This window comes from Amblyomma maculatum, chromosome 2 (assembly GCF_055883805.1).
Source record: "Amblyomma maculatum isolate TAMU_Amacu chromosome 2, ASM5588380v1, whole genome shotgun sequence".
Classification (NCBI taxonomy): domain Eukaryota; kingdom Metazoa; phylum Arthropoda; class Arachnida; order Ixodida; family Ixodidae; genus Amblyomma; species Amblyomma maculatum.
In genome coordinates this window covers 22,468,068-22,488,193 of record NC_139345.1, presented here as the reverse complement: position 1 = coordinate 22,488,193, position 20,126 = coordinate 22,468,068, and positions in this window count along the sequence as shown.

Sequence of the window (20,126 nt, the reverse complement as noted above, 5' to 3'; positions counted from 1 at the left end):
ATATTTCGGTTCCATGTATTCCTATTGGCCCTAACCCTACTTTTCAGCCCCAGTCTGCCAACCCTGGCAACAGAAGCACCACCGCATCGTGCCTACGTTACAGATTGGTGTTGGTCTACATCCTGGTATAGCAGAGCTAACCCACTGCCTTTTTTTTTTTGTACACTCGAGCTACTTGATTATCAACCTCTAGACTGTGTGGTGTGCCTTTTAATAAAACTTTCTGCGTCCTTGCTGAGGTGAATGGAATTTTAAACTTTGCAAGTACCTTTCTATATTAAAAAAAAAACTGATTTATTTATAGGAAGGGAAAGGCGCGGTAACTGTCTCTCTTGTTTTCTGTGGACACCGCAACCGCGCCGTAAGGGAAGGGAGGAAGGTGGGAGTGAAAGTGGAAAAAGAGAAAGAGGAGCCGTAGTGGAGGGCTACGGAGTAATTTCGACCACCTGGGGATCTTTAATGTGCGCTGATATCGCACAGCACACGGACGCCTCTTCGTTTCGCCTCCATCGAAACGCAGACGCCGAGGTCGGGCTCGAACCCGGGTACTCCGGCACAGTAGTCGGGCGTCTGACCACTGCACCACCCCGGCGGGGCCCTTTCTATATTATAATCATCAAACTGTGCATGGTAGAGAACATACATACCTTTTAGTCGAATTCTCCCTTATTTAGTGGTCGAGCTTATATTGTTCCTTTTTTCATGCCTGTTCCTCTACAACCAATGAACCGGGCAATCAGTGGCCAATAATCGTTGTTGGTTCAGAGGAAAGGAAAGGCACAGCATCTGTCACGACACCTGAACTGCGCTGTAAGGAAAAGGAGGAAGGTGGGAGTGAAAGTGGAGAGAAAGCGAAGCCATAGTGGAGGGCTGCAGAGTAATTTTGACCACCTAGGGAGCTTGCCGACATCGCACAGCACACGACGCCTTTTGCTTGCAATCATTTTTCAGCCGCTCTCTTACACCCGGGCAAATTGTGTAAACTGTGTATGGTAGAGAACATACCTTTTAGTCGAATCCTCCCTTATTTAGTCTTTCCCAGCTTATAGCATTTCTTCTCTGAAGCTTTTTCCTCAACAACTCAAATCATCCGGGTCATCAGTGGCCTTTTGCTTCAAATCATTTTCCAGCCGCTCCGTTACACCCGCGCAGATTGCGTGAAACAGGGAAAACTTAATGAAAAGACAAATTGTATGTGAATGACTTTAGGATCGCAGATAAAGCTATAGGTGGCGACCCGAAGTGTCACATTTGAGGCATATTGAGAAACATGCCCAAGTCAAACAGAAATATGAGCTTGCAATCATGCGCATTCACTTTTATTTGATAGAGTGAAACGAATAAAAAAAAGAAATCGAAAAGTAAACCAACTACAGCCTAAAGCATCAAGGGCGGGAAGCTTTTGCGTTTCCGAATTTGAACAGGGGTTAGAGGGTAGCATACGCGACATAATGCGTGGCGATGAAAAGGACGCGCGGGTAAATTACACATATGGACGTCATTTTACACAATATTAAGCGCACATAGCAGTACGGGCGAAGATGCATCGCTTCTGTCTTCGTAAGGCCGATCACTTCCTCGGCGTTGCCCGAGGCCTCACTCGGATTATTCGAACGCTGCACGGCACTGGCCTACTTGGTGCACACTAATTTTGTGGAGGCGTCGTATGCGGCGTTCAAAATCGAGGTTGTAGCTAGGGTGGTGCTGACCGTCGCATATGCACTCTTAGACACGGCATCGATGTCCTCAGCTGTCTCCTCACTGTTGTTGCAGTGAACAGTGGTCGGGTGAGGCGCGTGCACCGTCGCGGTCGTCCCGTTTAGCGTCTCTTGCCTGGCCACTGCAGATGATACTGTTCGGCGCTCCCTCATCCATGCTTAGCTCGTAGCTGATCCCCGGGAGTGCTAGCACTGAGGCCGTCGTCCCGATCGATCGGGCATGCACTGCGGCCTCCCAACGACTGCGTCCGCTCGGCTAGCATGTATCTGAGCATGTGAATGAAGGTTGTGGGGCTTGCAGATGCATTCGGCTTTAGCTTGTAGTTGCAGGATTAGCCGAGGGTGCCTGTACATCCCAGGATGGACATGCCAAGCATAACGATAATTACGCACGGGTCGCGGCGCTTTATGAGAATCAAGGCGTTCGGATTTAGCTCGCCGCGGTGGCGGAATGTGTAGCCGAGGACGCACGTAAATTCCAGGATGGCCATGCTAAGCACGGTGATAACGCACAGGTCGCGGCTCTTTATGCGCAACCAGCCGTTAAGCTGTATGTTCTCGTAGTCGCGGGAAGAGTATAGACGAGAGCACCCGCACATCCCAGGATGGACATACCCAGCATGGCCATGACGACGCACAAGTTGCGCTTTATGAGGATCAAGGCGTTCCGTTTTAGCTTGTCGTAGTTTTCGGATGAGTAGCCGAGGACACCCGCACATTCCAGAATGGACATGCCAAGCATGGCGATGACGATGCACTGGTCTCAAGGCGTTCCGATTTAGCTTGCCGTAGTTGCAGGATGAGTAGCCGAACCCCTGCACATTCCAGAATGGACATACCAAGCATGCCGATGACGATGTAAGGGTTGTAGCGCTTTATGAGGATCAAGGCGTTCCGCTTTAGCTTGCCGTAGTTGCGGTATGAGTAGCCGGGGACACCCGCACATTCCAGAATGGACATGCCAGGCATGGCGATAACTACGCAAAGGTCTCACGGCGTTCCAATTTAGCTTGCCGTAGTTGCAGGATGAGTAGCCGACGACTTCCGCATATTCCAGAATGGACATACCAAGCATGGCGATGACGACGCACAGGTTGTGGCGCTTCATGAGGATCAAGGCGTTCCGCTTTAGCTTGCCGTAGTTGCCGTATGAGTAGCCGAGGACACCCGCACATTCCAGAATGGACATTCCAAGCATGGCGATAACTACGCACAGATCTCACTGCGTTCCGATTTAGCTTGCCGTAGCTGCAGGATGAGTAGCCGAGGACTTCCGCATATTCCAGAATGGACATACCAAGCATGGCGATGACAACGCACAGGTTGTGGCGCTTTATGAGGATCAAGGCATTCCGCTTTAGCTTGCCGTAGTTGCCGTATGAGTAGCCGAGGACACCCGCGCATTCCAGAATGGACATGCCAAGCATGGCGATGACGACGCACAGGGCGCGGCGTTTTGTGAGGATCAAGGCGTTCCGCTTTAGCTTGCCGTAGTTGCAAGATGAGTAGCCGACGTCGCCAGTAAATCCCAGGTTAGTGATGCCGTGCACGTCGATGGCGACGCGCAAATCGTGACTGTTTAAGAACACCACGGGAAAGCTGACTCCTTGCGGTAGCTACGGGCAGTACTTTCAGGCCTAGGCAGACGGGGACGACTACGGCATCATTTAGGACGGTAGCTGTTGCAGGAGTGTGAAAGGCAGCTATAATGTCTTCTTTCTAGTAATGTTGCGTCTTCACCGTATTCGTCTGTTCGGTGGGGCGCGTGACTTTGATCGATGCTGATGCTGATGTGGCCTTTCACGTTGCATTGGGGGCGGTAATTACAGAACTGCGTTCAGTTTCGGAACGCTCTGTGACTGGTTGGAAGCACTTCCGCTCAAACCCTTGGAACTGAACGCGTTTACGTCATGACACCTCCTCTTCCTTTCGGCAAATACTGTGCGTATCAGGTGACAAAAAGCATTCAGTTTGCATTCACTTTCTGTAATACCGGCCCGGGGGATGACACCGTATTGGATCAGGTCGTTGGAAACATAAAAAAGGGAAAAAATGAAGGTGTTCACATGTCATAATTTATGACTCTTCTTTCTAGCAATTATGCCATTGGTAGCGTAACTCCCATAGAAGCCTGCGTGTCGACTCTGAGCGAGGCTTTAGTTTTCCGGCGCCCCCTGCGAACTGTGAGGCAAAACAAACACGTGACGTTGCTTGTGACGTCACAGTGACGTACTTTTGGCGGGGAATTCGATTGTTTTTGTACTTGAAAAACAAGGCCAACAGCGACGGAGGCAGAACGATGCTCGGATAAGGCAGAAAAATGAACACCGTAACTGTTCAGCCAACTTTACTTGACATGGATTTCTACTGTCAAGTTTTACGTTAACTGAAATGTTACGGCATCTTTAACCACCTTATCATAGCATCGTTCTGTCTCCGTCGTCGTTAGCCTGTCTTTCGTCGCGCGTCATGTAAACGCATTCTGGGGCTTATTTCTTCGGGCACGTTTGTGAACAAGGACCTTCAAGGGAAATCGGCAAGCACATGGATATAATCACATGGCTTGAGGCATTTCACTAAGGGCATAAATGAATGAAGCTGTGCTGCATAGAAAGCCAGGCTTTATTAATTCACCATTACTTACATAGACGCTTCACGGCAATGAAATCTTTAAGTGTAGGAAAGCGACCACCACTCATTCGTCACGGTCTTCATGAGATCCTCGTGATAACAAAATGACCTGACCGTAGGTCTCCAAACGAGACGCGGTGAGATTATAAAAAAGGGTAAAAGATCTTGCTAACAAACGAGGTACATATCAGTGTCAAGGAACAAAAAACAAACGAACGGAATAACCAACGCTAGCGCTAGAATGCCAACCTGTAAGAGCTTAGGTAAGCAATTCAAATTTGGATTGCTAGTATTTAGAAGTTAATGCGTCTGAAAAGTGAAAATATCTACGATATAGCTTCGCTCCAATAAATCTCGCCCTGATCACGATTCCACTATTTTATTCACGCTTCATTTGCCACTGAGAGGAGTCAATGTGAGGTTACAAATTTACAACTTAAGCATTTAACATGTTCATGAGAAAGATCCCATTGACAATAGTAACATCACTGTGATAACACCTAAAGCACGTTCAGCGAACGTTGGTGCGGTAATACGACGCAGTAAGCAAAACACGCAGCAAAGGGAGCGGAACGGAAGGCTTTGAGCAATGCGACACGCGTCTTGGGGGCAATAAAATCTCACCTTCACCGTTCAATTAAAACATGCAGCGATACGCCGCTCATGCAGACGTGTATCCGTAAAACAAGCCACCACTTTTGCGACGTGCCTGGGAGGCCGAGCCGAGCCGCCGAGCTGTGACGCAGCATTGTCCCATCGTCCGGAAATGCGCACATGCAGCGGCAATCAGTTTCTCATCGAGCACACACAGTCTTCGCCTTGCTGTAAAGCTCTACCACAACCAGCAGAATGAAATACTGACTGTTTGGTACAGATAATCAACTCTTTACGCAGCACGCAACGATGAACGTTGAACCGGGGCCGTTAACGCGCCCATTCCGCGGATGAAAAAAGGTTTGGTCTGAGTCATTTCTGAGCTTTGGGCAACTACGCAGCGGATAATAAATGACCGAGAGAGGCCGTTAGAAACAAGTTAAAATATTATTATAAATGTGACAAGTTTTTTCTTACGCAAGAAGCAAAAACGGCATTCATTCCTGAGCGCGAATATTATGTTTACTTTCTAGTTCTTTGGAGTTCTGGCAGATCTCATTTTCTGTGCGCTAGTAATTTGCCTCACAGTTCGCAAGAGCCCTCATCATCGAGTTGATGCCGCTGCCAGTAGGCAGCTGCACGCGTTTTCTTCCAAGTTGCGCGACCAGTTGTACATAGACCTTGATTATGCCACCAGGTTTCTAATGCTTGATTTTTGTTTTCGTTTCTACCGCATCCGTGTTAGTCGTGTGCCCTAGTCCAGGTGACATCGCAAGCGCCTCTGGTCACATCAGGGCCATTTTTGTAGCCTAAACCAACTACATCAGTGTAGGACAGCATTGAAGGTCATAGATTTGCTACACGGGTATAGCCGGTGTAGGTTAAACAAAATGGAACTATCTTCCTCGGCGAGCAACGTTACGTTACGTTACGTTCCGGGTGAATCGTCGTTGAACCTCCGGCTCTGGCAGACTACACAATGACTCAGATATACTTCTATGGGCGCTTTATCATACATTTTTTTTTTTCGTGATGTGCATCTGCATTACAAAAGTATGTTGGAATTTTGATCAAGCGCTTGGTTGCAAGGTGCGCAGAATGGCGGACCTCGAGCCTGTGGTCTGACACGGCAAGAGAAACTAGCATCATGATTACAATTTTTGATTGAAATTCGATGAAGCGTAAACCATAAACTGGAGCAAAATAATGTTTATGAAAGCACCTTGATCCTAGCAGGCGCGATATGCAAAACAGTAGACAACTAGCGACTTCAACTGCGCTTCAGAAAGCCCCTTCAGTTGGTGTTCCTGTTGGCTGATAGCGGCCGTTGATGTCCTTGCGGAACTTATCTAGAGCCCTCGCATCGGTGGCCCTTTTTTTAATGTTTCGGCGGACGCGCTGCAGAAAACGGCGATGGAAATTCCTACAAGCTTCGAGAACGCGACGCGACCGATTACGTAATCTCGGCCCGCGCTGCGCCTCCTCGCCCTCGTCGTCATGGGCGGAGTCACGCGTGCATTCCCCCGCACGGTCCCGGCCCTCCTCCTCGCTTCGCGCGGGAGGGCCGCGCATGCTGACCATGTTCGAGTAAATTCGAGACCTCTCCAGAGGGCCGAGGGGGAAGGCATAGCTTTTGCAGCACTAAGCTGTTTTCCACTCCTCCTCCGCGCCTAGGGAGAGAGAAAAAACATTTATTGCTCTAAAAAGTTCTGGTTTTAGCGGCGGGCCGATGTCTTCATATCTTCGGCCTCTTCACAAGGTCGGCGCCCCCATTCCAGGGCACCGCTGAGTCTTGCTGCTTCGCAGGCGTGCCGCAGCAGTGCCCTTTGGGCCGTGAGCTCGCTGCTGGTCAGCAGACCCTCCCATTGTTCCGCACTCGGGTTATTTAGTTTGTGGAAGGCTCTGTTTCGTTCGCATTCCCATGTGATGTGGTATAGTGTGGGGGTTGCCCCGCACCACGGACATGTCTTCCTGTATTGTGTAGGGAACATCTTGTATAGTATGTATAGATTGTGGAAAGTCCCTGCTTGCAGTCTCCGCCAGCAGACCGCCTCGTGTTGTGTTAATGATGTGTGGGGTGGTGGGTATTTGAATCTCCGCCCTCTGTGACAGTTTAGTATTTATGTATACGTTGGTTCCACCGTTATGTGGTCCTCCAGGGCTTCTGACTGCCCTGCTCGGTTCGTGATCTCGCGAACTAGGCTGTCTACCCTCGAGTTACCCTCTATCCCGGTGTGTGCGGGTATCCAGAAAATCCTGTGTCTTAAGGTCTTATTTGGAAGCCTTGCTTCGAGGAGGATTCTCAGCGCTTCCTTGCTTATTTTGCCCCGTGTGTAGTTCCTGCATGCTGCTTTGGAGTCTGTTAGGGTTATCAGAGACTTGTTCCTACGGTAACCTTCGGCCACCGCTAGACCTACGGCAGCCTCCTACCCCTCCGTTACCGTACAGTTTCTTAACGTCGCACTGCTGATTGGTTCCCCCATGTGGTCTACCACTGCTGCCGCGACTCTGAACTTTCTGGTCCTGCGGTCCCATGGGTATAGGGCCGCGTCTGTGTATACTGTATTTTCCATTGTGACTAGGTTCCGCTGCACATAGTCTGCCCTGGCCTGCCTTCTAGCGGCGTGGAGGTTGGAATCCATGTTTCTCGGAAGGGGGCTCACATCCAGTGTTTGACGGACCTCGTCTGGAACGGTGGCTGTTCTATCTACGATCCCTTCTACGTCGTGTCCTAGCTTGCGGCCGGTGACTGTCTGTTGGAGCCTGACTATTTGCGCACTTAGCTGGGCCTCCGTTAGTTCTTCGAACGTGTTTTTTAGGCCCATTTGTAGCAGCTTTTCATTTGGTGTGTTTCTTGGTAGGTGTTCTGGTTCTGATTTTGGTTTGAGTCTCGGTCGGAGAAGGCAGCGTAGCAGGCAGGCCCCGACTGAGAAGTCGTAAAAAGAGCGATGCGCTCAGTATGCAGTTAGTCTTTCGCCCAGTCTCATTTGTAAAGTATGATGTTTCACTGCCTCTTGTGATTAAGTTTTCTGTACCCTGTGCTTCGTGTTGTTGTTATAAAAGTTAATTTTCGTTTTGTTACTGCAAGTTCGTCGTCTTACGTCTCATTGTGTGTTTGTGTGTGAACTGCACGACGCCTGCCGAATCGAGGAGCACCTTGGAGAGGTGCGGAAGATTTGAAGAAGTGAATGAAGCCTTTATTGAAAGGAAGGGATGGCTCTCGGCCGCTGTTTGGGTTCTTGGGGAGTTAGGAGGGATGGGAGTGTAACTTCTTCGTCTTAACGGTTCTTCAAGCTGTTGCTTGTTGCTTGCCATGCGGCCGATCTTCGCGCTCTAAGTCGACCTCTCTCACACTACTCGAAGCAGGCCGCTCTCACTGCCGTATGTAGCAATGGAGTGTTGTATTTCGGTGCTTGATATAACCTGACCTGCTAATGTGGGCATGTCGTCGTGTGGAATATGCGTAATTTTGTTTCTTCCTTGTGAAAACGATGGACATTGCCATATAAGATGTTCTAGGTCAGCTGTACAAAAAGAACCTGACGTTTACTGGCATGGTTATTGGTTCGGGCTTGAGACGTAAGACACTTAATTCCTTAAGAGAGGGAGCTTTCTAGAGAGAAAACCGCCTGCTATCATGTGGCCCTGCTCTTCACAAAGAAATAATAGCGCAGGAAGAACGGAGAACGAGGATGAATCAAGACGCGCTAAACCTTCTTTTTTTTTTGCGTCTCTCATAGCCTGAGTCGCTTTGGGACGTTAAACCCCGCAGACCGACCTTTTTTTTTTTGTGTTGAAAGTTAGTGCTAGTCCTATGCCATCCTCGTTCTCCATTCTTCTCGCGCGGTGATTTCTGTGTTAAGATGATTTACCAACCTGCCCAAGCCTATTATCTCCCGAAGCCCTTCGGTGCCTCGTATTTGGGTCGTTGGAAAAAGAAGAGAAAATAAGCGAAAGAAAAAAAAAAGAACTGCTTGCCGAAAAAAGGTTTGCTGGCTTTTATTGTGTTGTATGAGGCACCCTACCTCTGGTGGGGCTCGCTATCGCCGCCGCCGCGGCCGCTCGCCGCAGATGCGAGGAACCGGGTGACGTCAGGAGTCGGGTGACCTTTCTCCATCGGAACCGCCATTAGTGGTGCAAAAGCAGCGCGCGCTACTGCGCATATGCGACGCTATAAATATGGGACGATGTACGCAGTCTAGCCCGGAGTTCTCCATAGAGAGCGATGTTAAAGTCACGCCGCTGCTAAACGGCGTAAGATATTGGAAAATCTCAACTCATCGGACGTCGAGGTTGTCGCCTGGCAGTTGGCCGTTGAACGTAGGAAAAACCAACAGAAGAAGGCTAAGCTTGAGGTGGAGACGCCAGAGCACCGCGCACCGTAGCACATGCACCGGAGCAAAGACGGGAACGCCTAGCCAAGAGACGTCGTTGGGACGTCGTCAAGAGCGGCATGCCCTGGCCTCGCAGCAGGTCGAAGGGAGGGCTGGGTGGTGGTGAAGGGTGGCAATTCCTGGCCTTACGTTGCTGGGACGGTAGGTCAACGCCGCTTGCGGCGGGGGCTAGCCAGCGACCGAATGTTTATCTGTTGTAAACCGTCATTGCACCCGCCACCGCTAGGTGATAGACGAAGGGTGCTGCGGCACGCGTCTTTCTCTCACTCTTCTTTTTCTTTCTACTCTACTTTCCCTCCTGTCCGCACGAGGCAGCGGAGGTGGCCCCGCCCGGGTGGTGTAGTGGTAAGACGCACGACTACAGTGCCAGAGTACCCGAGATCGAACCCGACCTCGGCGGCTGCGTTTCGATGGAGGCGAAACGAAGAGGAGGCATCCGTGTTCTGTGCGATGTCAGCGCACGTTAAAGATCCCCAGGTGGTCGAAATTGCTCCGTAGCTCTCCACTACGGTTAATCTTTCTCTCTTTACACTTTCACTCCCACCTTCCTCCCTTCCCTTAGGGCACAGTTGAGGTGTCCGCAGAAAACGTGAGACAGTTACCGCGCATTTCCTTTCCTATCAATCAGTCAATCAATCAGGCAGCGGAGGTGCATCAGCTACCGAGCCAGTAGCAGGCCCGTGCATTTTTTTTTCCTTTTTCCTACAGCCACAACAACAGCAATTCTAAAATGATACCAGCCAGGGCAATGTGAAGAAACACAAAGAGAAAAACGCCTTGCCATGCGGCGATGCCAAGATACGGAGCTCAATAATAATAATAATAATAATAATAATAATAATAATAATAATAATAATAATAATAATAATAATAATAATAATAATAATAATAATAATAATAATAATAATAATAATAATAATAATAAATTGGTTCACAGGAAAGGAAGGCGCAGTATCTGTCACATGCTCTGTGGGCACCTGACCCGGGCTGTAATGGAAGGGCGGAAAGTGGGAGAGAAAATGGAAAGGGAGAAAATGGACCATATAGTGGTTGATTAAGGAGTAATTTAAACCACCTGGGGCGCCACTGCGCTAAGTGGGGATTGATTGATTTATAGGAAGAGAAGGCGCGCTAACTGTCTCACTTGTGTTATGTGGACACCTCGACCGCACCGTAAGGGAAGGGAGGAAGGCGGGAGTGAAAGTGGAAAGAGAGAAAGGGGAGCCATCGTGGAGGGCTACGGAGTAATTTCGACCACCTGGGGATCTTTAACGTGCGCTGAAGGGTGGCTGTTCCTGGCCCTGCGGGGCTGGGATATTAGATCAACGTCGCTTGCGGCGGGGGCTAGCGAGCCACGGAATTTTTATCTGTTGAAGGCCGTCATTGCACCCGTCACCGCTTAGGTGGTGGACGACGGCTGTTATTGCGGCGCGCGTCTTTCTCTCCCTGTTCTTTTTCTTTCTTCGCTACTTTCCCTCCTGTCCACACGCCGGTGTGGTGCAGTGGTAAGACACTCGAGTACTGTGCCGGAGTAAACGGGTTCGAACCCGACCTCGGCGGCTGCGTTTCGATGGAGGCGAAACGAAGAGGCGTCCGTGTGTTGTGCGATGTGAGCGCACGTTAAGATCCCCAGGTGGCCGACATTACTCCGTAGTCCTCCACTACGGCTCCTCTTTCTCTCTTTCCACTTTCCCTCCCACCTTCCTCCCTTCCCTTACGGCGCGGTTGAAGTGTCCACAGAAGACAAGTGAGGCAGTTACCGCGCCTTTCCCTTCCTATAAATCAATCAGGCAGCGGAGATGGCTGCTGTTGTATTGTGGCTGTAGGAAGAAAGACGAAAATGCATGGGCCTGCTACTGGCTGTGTAGCTGAGCCACCTCTGCTGTCTCGTGCGGAGAAAAGAGTTGGTTCACAGGAAGGGAAAGGCGCAATATCTGTCACACTTGTCGCTGTGGAAACCTGAACCGCGCCGAAAGGGAAGGAATAAAGGTGGGATTGAAAGTGGAAAGAGAGAAATAGGAGCCGTAGTGGAGGGCTACGGAGTAATTTCGACCACCTGGGGATCTTTAATGTGCGCTGACATCGCACAGCACACGGACGCCACTTCGTTTCGCCTCCATCGAAACGCAGCCGCCGTGGTCGGGTTCGAACCCGGGAACTCCGGCATAGTAGTCGGGCTTCTTAGCACTGCACCACCCCGGCGGGGCCGGAGAGAAGACAAGGAAAAAAAGAAGAGGGAGAGAACGATGTGCGCCGCAACAGCCGTCGTCCGCCACCAACGAAGCGGTGGCGGGTGCAATGACGGCCTAAAATAGATAAAGATCAGTGGTACGCTAGCCCCGCCGCAAGCAGTGGTGGCCTACCTGCTCCAGCCCCATCAGGGGAAGGATCTCAGCTACCGAGCCAGTAGCAGGCCCGTGCAACATTCAACATAAACAGTTTACAGAGGAGAGGCTCCGCATCTCTGAACTCTGGAGACGCGCCCTCAGAGTGCGGCCTCTCCTTGCAAACAGGTCACGAGGAGACTACAATGGGAAGCGCCTGGCGCGGACGGAAGCCTTGGCCCGCCATTATGGCAACAAATCAGGTGTGTTCTACGTGGATGCCTGTTTGCTGTGCGGGAAACTTGGACACCGGGCGGATGTCTGCCCTTGCCCTGCGCAGTCACGATGTCCGCAGTGTGGCTAGGACGACATTCAAGAAGCCCATGACTGCCAACCCAAGTGCACAGTGTGCGAAGGCCCACATCCCATGGGGTCGAATCAATGCAAGTTCAAGTACCGAACATCACAACCAGCCAAATCCAAGACAGGTCAAGACAGTCACCAGTCCAGGGCCAAGTTTCGGGACCGGTCCAGCCGCAGAGGCACATCTAACAGCGGGGACCGACTGACCCAACGGGCCCAGTCCAACAGCAGCAACTCAGGACCACGCGGCTCCCGGTCATCAAGCAAAGGACGTGGCACTAGCGACAAGGCGTCGCACCCCACCGGCAGTCGTCCAGCTGAGAAAACAACAGGACCCCATTACAAGGACCAGCGCAACGACGGCAAGGTGAGCTGGGCAGATGTAGCTGCCTCCTCCCCCGAAGCGTTGGCTTACAAACAACTTAAAGCAGAGATCGAGAAACTAAAGTCAGAAAATAGGAAATTAAAAGAGCAATTAGGCGTCGCAGCCAACCCGAAGAACACATTACCTCCATTGACACAACAGGCATGTCCGATGGAGGAGGACAAGGAAGAGGTACACCCTCCGTACCCACAGGAGCTAAATACTAGCACTATCGACAGGCAAACTGCACTAGAGACGCCACAGCAGGCGCCAATGCCGCAGGTACCACAACCGCAGGCAGCAGCACCGCAGGCACCCATGCCGCAATTTATTGAGAACACCGAAACACAGGACCGCATTACCCGCTTGGAAAACACAGTCCAAGATCTCATGGCCAATAAATTACAAATTATGATCGAGACGACAATCAAAAGCATGTTAGAATCAGTCATCAAGCCCATGATGGAAAAACTTGAACCAGTTCTAATCAGGATGCAAGCGCAGGAGATTAGAATTGACCGAAAAATTCAGGAATATTCGGATGTTTCTCACAACAAGGGCACAAAACTACAGGGCAAAATGGGAAATCGTCGCCTAGTCATCCCTGAACTTGATAAAGAACCTGAAGATCCACCACAGGATCCGACACACATTTCTAATCCTCAACATGGCGCCACAACCAAGACCTAAACTCACCATCCTACAATGGAACTGCAGGGGACTAAAGCGCAAGAGGGAAACATTACAACAATACATAGACTCTTATTCTCATGCGCCGCAAATAATAGCCCTGCAAGAAGTAAATATGGAGGCTAAGATCAGAGGATACTCAACACATCAAACAAACCCCTCGACATGTATTTTGGTCCACAAATCATGCACAGCAACCACTGTAGACCTTGACCTACACAGCGACATTGAATATACCTTCATAAAGTTGCTACCACAACACCGTAACAGCAAGGGCACCTATATACTCAATATATATAGTCGCCCCAAACAGCGCCGCGCAGCCTTTGACGCTATCTTTATCAAAGCACTAAGAGAAGCTCACACAGCTCCCCTAGCTATAGTCGGCGACTTTAACGCTTCTAGCCCATTATGGGGATATCCAAAGGAAGACACTAAAGGCAGGAAACTAGCTTCCGCCATCGCTGACATGGCACTCACCTTACTTACTGACCCGCAGCATCCGACTCGAGTCGGTACCAGCATAACTCGGGATACCTCCCCCGACCTGACGCTCGTCCGCAACGCCCGCAACTATGAGTGGCTCAATACGGGAGAGACCTTAGGCAGCGATCACTACATGCTGCAGACCATCTTTGAAAGCAACAAGCACAGCAAACCTCGTGGGCAAGCCAGAATGACAGACTGGGAGAAATTCAGGAAGGATACTAAACTAGTTACATCGGAACAAATAACTAGTTACGAAGAGTGGGCGGCATCTATTCTCGACCTTAAAGAAAACCTCACAAAAACCCTTGCCACCACGGAGGACCACCCAGCTGTTGACAACCATCTTCTACACCTTTGGGAAGCTAGGCGTAGTCTCATAAAACGGTGGAAGAAACAAAGGCACAATCGAAAACTCAGAATTCGAATAGCGAAGCTAACTACTCAAGCAGACCAATACGCATGGGACCTCGCTCGCACCAATTGGCTAAAAAGGTGCGAATCCCTCAAAGGTCGCCTAGACAGCAAGACTACGTGGAACCTTCTCCGATGCCTAATTGATCCACCGAAATCGAAGAGTGAACAACGTAGAAATTTGCATCGAGCCTTACACAACTTTCAAGGCACGGATGATGAACTCATGGATGAACTCACGCGTCGCTATATCTGCACTTCGAGAGACGCAGAACCCTCAAATCCAGAATACCGGGGGGAACCGAACGAAGACCTAGATAAAGACTTCACTTTAGAAGAAATCATAGCAGCACTAGCAGATATGCGCCGAGGTACAGCCCCGGGACAAGACAAAATTACGGTCGGACTTCTAACCAACCTCGGCACGGAGGCACTGCAGCAACTTACGGATTACGTTAACGAATGCTGGCGCATCGGCACCATTCCACAGGCATGGAAAACAGCCAATGTACACTTTATCCCCAAACCCGGCAAGAAAATCAGCATTGAAAACCTACGCCCCATATCCCTCACGTCGTGCGCAGGCAAACTCATGGAAAAGGCAGTCCACGCACGTCTCTCCAACTATCTAGAGAACAACGAGCTACTGCCACACACGATGTTTGGATTCAGAGCACATCTGTCCACCCATGATGTGCTTCTGCAACTCAAACGCGAAGTCATTGATCCAGCACGCAGAAACAGTGACCGAGCACTTCTATCCCTCGACCTCAAAGGAGCGTTTGACAATGTCAAACATTCCACAATCCTCCAAAATCTCCAGACCACCAACTGTGGCCAGCGAGTCTACTCATACATCTATGATTTCCTTAAAGACAGAACAGTCAACATCAGCATCGGCACTAAACAAACAACGCAAGTGAAGATGGGCACGAGAGGCACTCCGCAAGGGGCAGTATTATCCCCACTTCTGTTCAATATTGCACTCCGCAATCTTCCACCTCTTCTAAATCAGATACAGGGCATACGACACGCCCTGTACGCTGACGATATAACCATCTGGACAACTAGGGGTAGTATGGGAATGATGGAAGAACAACTACAAACAGCGGCAACAACAGTTCAGAATTATGCACGAGCGTGTGGACTAACCTGCTCTCCCGAAAAATGTGAACTCCTAGTCTTCCGCCAGCGCAAAAATCAGGCCACGATCGACATCCACGTTGACAACTCACCCATAAAGGAAGTTCAGACCGTTAAGATACTGGGTCTATGCATCAATAACAAGGGCAACAACCACCTCGCCATCCAGAAACTCCGCCTCGTGAGCGAGCAAGTCGGCAGGATGATCGCCAGAATAACGACGCGGAAATCAGGGATGCGCGAAGAAGATACTCTCCGACTGGTGCAGGCCTTCGTCGTGAGCCGCATCGTCTATGCGGCACCCTACCTTCGTCTCAAGAAGTTTGACATCAAGAACCTCGACGTCATAATCAGAACAGCCTACAAGAAGGCCCTGGGCCTCCCTCTTACGACATCGACGGACCGGCTTTTACGACTGGGCGTCCACAACACGGTAGACGAGCTGATTGAGGCACACCTCACGGCGCAGGTGGTACGACTCTCCACGACTCTGACTGGCCGACAAGTCTTGAACGATTTGAACATCAATTGCCCCGAACAGCTAGACCCTAAAAGCGACATCCCAGCCTCATGGAGAGGACAATTCAAGGGAACTCCATTACCGAGGAATATGCACCCCGACTTTCACCAGCCAAGAAGACAAGCACGAGCGGAAGCTATAAAAAGGCACTACGGCGGGCGCGAGGGCGTGTTCTATGTCGATGCTGCGGGTCCTGAACAGGGAATGGCGGCCGTTGCGGTAGTACACCAAGATAAAACAGTGGATGGACTAATATTACACAGCCATGACACACTGGCTGCGGAGGAAGTGGCAATTGCCCTAGCTGCGACACACACTACCTCAGAATACATTCTTACAGATTCACAGACAGCATATCGCAATTACCTCAGGGGCAGGATTGCACCGCTAGCAGCTAAAATCCTGCAAGATAGTTACACCCGTGGCTACCAACCCATGGATAAACACTTAGTATGGGTACCAGGTCACCAGGGCATCCCAGGGAACGAGAGCGCACACGCCTCAGCCCGAGCATTTCTCCCCCGGGCACCCAATACGGATCTCGTGGAACCTCCTATCCCATTGCTAACTTACACCGAAATACTTCAGCACTTAAGATTATCTCGCCGGGTCTACCCTCCACCGGCAAAGACACTAGATAAAGGGGAGGAGATACACCTCCGCAAGCTACAGACCAACACTTTTAACAATCCACGCAGACTACACGCAATAGATCCAGAGTCATTTGACTCACAATGCAAATTCTGCGGGGAGAAGGCGGACCTATACCATATGGTGTGGGCATGCCAGCGAAATCAGACTGTCACTATTAATAACCAGCCAACGCAGGAGGGGTGGGAGGCAGCTCTGACCAGCTCGGACGCAAGGGTTCAAAAAGAACTCATCGGAAGAGCGCGGACAGCAGCCTACGCCAATGGGGTTCCGGACTGAGGACTCCAACCGCCGCTACAACCTCCTAATCATTTTCATTAAAATATTTTTACCACCACCTACGTGGATGCCTCGGGCCCCCATCCCAGTCGATGGCCTTACATTCAAGGCAAAATCTATAACACACGCTGAAGAAGTAGCCATTGCAGTCGCCGCCTCAGACCACACTTATCAGACCACATATATCTTCGCCGACTCACGAGGGGCTTGTTGGAACGTCGCCCAAAGGTGGACCACCCCCTTAGCCTATAAAATATATCGATATTGCAGTCGGGACATGGACCCCGCGAGCCGATATCTCGTCTGGGCTCCTAGCCACCATGGTCTTGCAGGGAACGAGGCAGCTGACGCAGCCGTCCGCGCGCTTTCTCTCCGGGCAATTTCCTCGGGACTTGAATCGGCTGAGGACATCGATTCCAATCCGGCCTACACATTCAAAGATAATGTATCTTTTTATCAATACTAGTATCGCAAATACTTTAACCCCTGCAAAGGGTTAGGAAAAGCGAACGAGAGGCTGCTCATGCGCCTCTTCACTAACATGATGCTGTGCCCGGCAGTACTTAAACATTTTGACTCCCAATTCACTGGCCAGTGCCAGTACTCTGGGGAGGTGGCTGACACCTACCACATGGTATAGGCCTGCCAACGAAACCCATCCCTTCCCCCAATCCCTAACCCTTCCCGCGAGGACTGGGAGGCGAAAATATTTAGGAAAATATTTTACTGTATATTCAATTAACGCATACCAATTCATCCAGCAGTATGTTTAGGCGACCAAGCACTCGTCTAGTTTTCTATTGTTTGCACATTTCTGAAAAAGCCAAGGTTTTAAATTCAATATAAGCATCATAATATCTGGGCATTTAACATAACGACCACCTAATCTTGCATTTGGAGCATGATAGTCACATTTGCTCAGGTGCCATATAACTAACAAATATTGTTTGTATGTCAGATAATAATGCATTTCGCAGATGTTTCTTTTTGAATATTTGTACGCTTTTAACTATAACAATCTTTGCCTTTTTCTCGCTAAAATGTGCCGTAATTTATCCCCATGGTATTCTGAACATATTGTCTTCATTATTCGCGGCTATGTCAGTATACTCGTATTTTTCCTTGTCGCTGCTGTATATATTGTACTGCTATGAGCCCTATCCTGTTTGGAATGCCCTCGGTCCCTGAAGGTAAAATAAATAAATAAATAAATAAATAAATAAATAAATAAATAAATAAATAAATAAATAAATAAATAAATAAATAAATAAATAAATAAATAAATAAATAAATACCTCGCTGACTAGCTAGCTAACTGACTGATTGGTTGGTCGGCCTCCCGGCCCACCTACACACCAACCGAATCAGTTGTCGTTTGACACGTTGGTCGTTTTGTAGTCATAATGAGTCTTGCCTAGTCATTGTAGCCATTTCCACTCATAGCTAAGTATTTTTACTCATTTTCATTCAGTTGAGGTGATTACAACTTGCAGTTTGATATATTGATCAATACAAAGCCAGGAAAGAGGATTTGAAAGAGACTATGTAATGGAAGGGTCAGCGCCCACTACTAATTTTAAAACAACCGTGTTTATCTTGCCTCAGCTCGGACTAAACTCGCGGATTCGAACAAAAAAGAAAGGACAAAAATGCTTCTCTTCATAAAAGCAACTCGGAGCGGAGACAGGAGTTTTAAAGGCCAGTCGTTTAGATATACTTTGGCAATGTTCTGTGAGGAGAAGTATACATGACTTCACGCGTTGCTTGACAAGTGCGGTACACACAATGGAATCGGCATTGTAATTCATTTGTGTCGAATGTAACTCATTACAGTGGTCCATCACATCTCATCAAAATAACTCGATAGTTAGGCAAGAGATTCCTTTTTCGATACAGCTAATTCAGCTTTCATGAGCGAAGAACACAGGCGTGCGGCCGAGAATTAGCCGGTGTGGCTTCCTTGATTTACAGTTTGATGCAATACGCAGGTTCTTAGTTAGAAAGACGCTTTTCGAAGTCTCTATTTTTTTTTTTTTTTGTGGAATCATTAGTATCAGCGTTCATCTATATCTTCATGTACGCCCAAAACGGAAGCCAAGGCCACTCAATGGAGCCGTTCAATGGAGGCACTAGATGTGCCTCCATCGAACGGCCGTGGTTAAGCGCTTTCCTTCAATGCACGAAGACCTTGCACGCTTTCTCGAAGTGGTGCAAGGCACCACGATTCAATCTTGTTACCGTTCTGATACGACAAGTACCATATGCACTAAACATTGCATTTTGCAGTGCTTTAAAAGTGGCAGTCAAATGACAGACGCTCTAGCTTGAATTTGCGGACATCCTGGCACGCGTGGTCTCTCCGCGACTAGATCACTGTAGCTTCACCGATAGCGAATTTCGGGTCTGCACCCGCTTTCCCATTCGAACTCTGGTTGTTGAAGTTTTACGACAAGTTGCCACTTGTTTTGCGGAAAAAAGTGTGCGTCACTTCTCTGAATTAGTTGCTAAAGAAAAGCAATGGATTACCGCTGGTGCTGAACTTTACAAACGGTACTTAAATCATTGCAAAATCAAAATAAAATGTAATTGAATAAAAGCATTCGATCACTTTTAGCACGTTACGTGCTTAGCGAGGAGCAGTTGGTTGGTGACATGAGGGCTGCGCTGCCTTCTACACGGTCGTAACCTAAACATCATCTTAAGAGCATTCCGAAGCGCCTCTGAAGAAAGAGAAACACGCTTCAAAGAAGCAAATTGAAAATTGGCTTCAAATATATATCAGTATAAATAATTATTGTCGGGACAATATAATTTGAACAAGTCATTAGCGAGGACGCTGGGTGCAAGCATGGCGTGATAAGAAAAGTGGGGAAAATCTGGTCACAGCTGGTTCTTGGCGGTAAAGAAGAAATCGCTCAAATTTAAGAACCACGCTGGCAGGAGAATGCGTCTACTATGGTCCAAGGTGGGTTAAGAGTACCCTCAATTATTTTAAATTCCCTCAAAACACTTGTGCACATACGGTCAAAACCAGCATGGAATATAACGTGCTCACTTCTTCTCTCTTTGAGACTACTCAATAAAGATGTTGGTTTCGCCACTCCGAACGCTTGACTCTGCAGAGGAGTTGTCGTCTGGTTACCGCGGCAGTGCCACAAACAAATGGCCAATATTTTAAAAACTCTTTGTCACAAATAAGAAGAGGCCCAGCCCCATGAACTGCATGTCCCGGACATTGCACGGGATGTTTAAAAAAACTAGGCGCTGGAACATTTAAAGTGGAGTTAATTATTGCCCGTTCTATGAGACGACCTTCGTCCAGGAATCCTTGGGGAGAAAGGTGAAGTGTTTGGGTAGAGCGGGAGAGAAGGAACGATACAGCTTGATGGGTGTGGCACCCATTTGTTTGCTGCCGCCTTTGAAGTGACTTTCGCGGATGCTGACCTGAGCCTATTCCACCCCAAGTATCATGCTTGCAGTCCGTTACTACTGTCAATATAAAGCAACCATCGACGAGCAATAAGCCCTCTCAGGTGTGCAGTCCGTTCCTAATAC